Below are 4,861 nucleotides of genomic sequence, written 5' to 3' on the forward strand. Positions count from 1 at the left end.
CTGTATTGGCTGGCACTGACAGCATCACATCCAATACGGTGGCAAGATTCTAATCCAGCTAGCAATCCAGTAGGAAAACAAGCATCGTGTACCGCCGGCTTAAGAATAAATTTTACTATTTATTTCTCTTTTATAACGTATGTTCACAAATCCAAATTTATTTTTCTCAGACTTAAACTAGTATTCACAACGTTCATAATTTACACGACTCTATAACTCAATCGCATATATACACACACTAGATACTTTAACTCTCATTGGGAATGCTTCTTATTTTTTCTTATTTTTTTAAATATTCATATTTTTTAATATGATTCTAATTTTCCTTATTAATATGTTATTTTTCTAAATATTACATTTTTTAAATATTATATTCTTACTTCGCTTATTTTTCTAAATATTACATTCATATCTTAGTAATATGTTATTATATCGAGATCGAGATCTAGCAGCGCCAAGTGTTTGTGCATGAAAAATTTTTCTATTTAAATTAAATTTTTTCATTTTATATAGTTAACTCTTTAATTTTTGTGATAACACTTAAATTGAGCAAGGTAACGCAACTTTGATAACGTTTTATATATTATTCTGAAAGAGAATTAAATATCCACTACTTTAATTAGAAGAGAAAATGTTTTTGTGTGTGAATGAACTATGATATAATAATTTCATTTAAGAGGAATTTAAACCATTCGGATTGGAATTGAAAGATCCTTCAATAAGATATACGTACACTTAGGTTTCATTGTATAAAAATTAAAGATAGTATTATTTGGATTAAGTAAATAAAGAAATGGGATTTGGCGCCAGTACTTGATATATGAAACCCTTTATAGGAATGATTTTCAACTCACAATATAAGTTTCATACAACAGTATAGTCTGTAATAACGTTGAACATGTCGAAGTTTGTGCCTGGAAACTACGATTTGCGGACAGCATTGATTTTCTGTTACCATTTGAAGAAAACTGCTGCAGAATCGCATCGAATGCTTGTCGAAGCTTACGGTGAGCATGCTCTTGGTAAATCACAGTGCTTTGAGTGGTTTAAAAAATTCAAAAGTGGCGATTTTGACGTGAGAAACGAAGAACGTGGAAAACCACCGAAAAAGTTTGAAGACAGCGAATTGCAAGCATTGTTGAGGATGACGCTCAAACTCAACAACAACTCGCGGATCAGTTGAATGTGACATGAGAAGCCGTCTCCGTACGTTTGAAATCCATGGGAAAGATTCAGAAGATGAGAAAATGGGTTCCACATGAACTGAATGAAAGACAGCAGGAAAACCGAAAAACCACTTGCGAAATGCTGCACGCCAGGTACAAAAGAAAGTCATTTCTCCATCGAATTGTGACTGGCGATGAAAAGTGGATATATTTTGAGAATCCTAAGCGTAAAAGATCGACTGCAAGGCCAAATCGTTATGGACGGAAGACAATGTTCTGTGTTTGGTGGGATCAGAAAGGTGTGATCTATTATGAGCTGCTAAAACCTGGCGAAACCGTTAATACTGAACGCTACCGATAACAAATGATCAATTTGAATCAAGCTTTGCGTGAAAAACGATCGGAATATCAAAAAAGGCAACACAAAGTGATTTTGCTTCATGATAATGCACCATTACACACAGCAAAACTGGTCAAGGAAACGATTGAGGCGTTTGGTTGGGAAATACTTTCGCATGCGGCTTACTCACCAGACTTGGTTCCGTCCGATTACACTTATTTGCATCGATGGGACACGCACTTGCTCAGCAGCGCTTCACTTCTTACGATGTACGAAAATGGCTAGATGACTGGATTGGCTCAAAAGAGCAACAATTTTTTTGGTGTGGCATCCACAAATTATCAGACAGGTGGGAAAAATGTATAGCTAGCGATGGGCAATACTTCGAATAAAATATATTTATCATTTTCATGCAATAAACGTGTATTTTCTATTAAAAAATTCCGGTTTCAGATTTACATACCTGGTATTTAATTTGGTATCCGAATTACATGGAATTTAACTAGGCGCCAATTGTTGATATCAAATCTTTTTTATGATCGATACATAAAATTTTGAGGAATATAACTTGGCGCCAATTTTATTGATATCAAATCTTTTATATGAATGATACACATCATTAAAGTTAAGTAATATTATATGTATACAAAGGACCGGTTTCATCAACCCGATTAAGCCGAATCAACCATAATAGTGTCAACCATAAGTGGTCAATTACACTAAACAGCAAACGCGATTAATCATTTCCACGCAGAATTAGGTAATTGGCGTTGGTGAAACCGGTTCAAATAATTTTTACGAAAAGCACGCACGCTTAGCGCATTTTTTACCATTTTTTTTTTAAAGTAAGCATGTATAAATGACAAGAAACAGTGCCATTTGTGTTTTACTTTTTAATTTGATAGATAAAATTTAACTTGGCTCTTGTTGTTTATATCAAATCTTTTATACTCATGATACGTATCATTAGAGATAAGTAAATAACAAAAATAATAATACCACTTGGATTTTACTTTTTAATTTGGTAGAATTTAACTTGATAAAGATGGTACCACATGGGTTTAACATTTTGATTTGGTTAGATTTTACCATAAATAGTTTTTTCGAACAGCATACATACTCTTAGCGCCTTTTTTTACCTTTTTTTAAAAAGGTAAGTTTATATATAATTTAAAAAATCCTACCATCACCCCTATCGTTTTATAATTGTACATATCACTAGAGTTATCTAAATAATAAATCCCTCCACCCCCCACCCCCATTGTCTTATAATAGTAATATAAAATTGTCAACATAAATGTCAAGACGATGGTCATCTGTATACTGTGTTGTATGTTTACATATCACTAGAGAGAGAGTTAACTAATATATTATATACAAAGGACCAGTTTCACCAATCCGATCAAGCCATTCATTTTTATTTGATGGATAAAATTTAACTTGGCGCCTCTTGTTGATATCAAATCTTTTATACACATGATACATATCATTAGAGATAAGTAAATAACAAAAATAATAATACCACTTGGATTTTACTTTTTAATTTGTAGAATTTAACTTGATAAAGATGGTACCACATGGTCATATTTACATCATATATCATATGTACATATGTATCATATGTATCATATGTACATTTGTATCATATGTAGATAAACAGGTAAACAAAAAAATATTTCTTGAAATGAAGATTCCCCGACTTAAAGGGATGTTTGGAATGTCCTGTTTTACCATTAATTTTTAAAGACTTTTCTCTTAATTGTGTTTATGGATTAAAAAGTCCTTCTCCACAATTAAAATATCGACAACAACACAAGGTGCCAGCTACAATTTAATACGAAAAATGAAAGAAAATTAAAAATTGTAGTTTTGTCACCGGCTCTTGCAGTCAATTCGTTACAATGTGTGCTGTATATAAGAGTTTCAGATTTTACCCGTTTAAAATAAGTAGCCAGCAGTCTACAGAAAGTACTTCGAAGAACAATACTATGCTTTTAGAAACGAGGTAGGAGTTTTAGTATAAAAGGAATTTTCACTGAAAATTTCATTTGTATACGAAAACGAGCAGTATTCTAGTGTTATCTATACTGCAAAGAAGAAGTAATTTTATTTTGTTCTAAAAAGTTCTTTCATAAAATATTTTTGTGAAAACGAGTATATTAATAGTACATACATTATACGTACATTATTAGACTCTATACATTATTAGACTCTATAGAGTCCTAGGACTCTAATTATAGCAGTAATGAATTAAAATGGCGGTCTGATCACGTGATTTAGACAGTCAATCAAACCATATCCTTCAATGTCGCATCTCTGATTTCTAGGACTGTATTCAAACCATTCATTTAAACCAAACGTAAATTGGAATGTGCAGGCATCTAATCTATCTAAATGCCTCTATAGCTATCTAATGCCAGACGGTGCAGTCGTACATTTTTTCGGTTGATGACGTATCCCATGTTGAATTTCAATGAAAGGTGACAGTTCGGAAATTTGCATCGCAATATCTCCGCTTGTAGAATACGTAGAGAAAAAAATAAAAACACGTATAATACAATCGGAGTGTAATCTATCGAGTAAGGTATATATTAAATCAATCGAGAAACCTGTTATTAAGATCCGATACTCTCGATCTGACGCATTTCTCTGGTTTGCGTAAAGTAGCCACGGAAGTGGTGCTGCGCTTTGGCTTAGCTCCGAGACACTACCAGTGTCTCCAAATAATGTTGATACTAACAGCTATTCGCTGTCAAATAACTGAACCAAATAAAGCGTAATAATACAGAATATTTTGTATGAAAAGTATGTCCATAGTATCATATTAGAAAAACATAAGAGGCTGAATACTCGCTAACAATACCACTGTCATTATCCTTTTTTTGTAGAGTTCAATGCTTTCCATTTCACTCTTTAAAAGAACATTCTCCAATGTTGATATATACCTGATCATAAATATTCATAGAATCAATTTTTCGAGATTATTTTGTTTAATTATTTTGCAAAATAAATACAAAATTTATTTAAATTTTCGTATTATTATACTTATTGGCGATCGACGGCCAGCGAAGCATCAATTTGAGCACGCACTCTTTAAACATCTCCAAATTCGGATGTATGAAACTCTGACCCAACAGTAATTCCAACAATAACTCCGTTAATTTATCCACCTTTAAATAAAGATTGATAGGGTTAAGGTTATTTGAAAGGTTAAGTTTTTCGCGCGGCGCACAGATTAGATTTTTTCCATCGACATCTAAGGTGCGTTCCGTATCGCGCATGATGTGCATGATGCATCCATTGTCCTTGTTTAACATTTGGTGAGCAACAAGGATAAACGATGCATTATGCGCAT

This window comes from Trachymyrmex cornetzi, unplaced genomic scaffold, assembly GCF_001594075.2.
Source record: "Trachymyrmex cornetzi isolate Tcor2-1 unplaced genomic scaffold, Tcor1.1 scaffold74, whole genome shotgun sequence".
Lineage (NCBI taxonomy): Eukaryota > Metazoa > Arthropoda > Insecta > Hymenoptera > Formicidae > Trachymyrmex > Trachymyrmex cornetzi.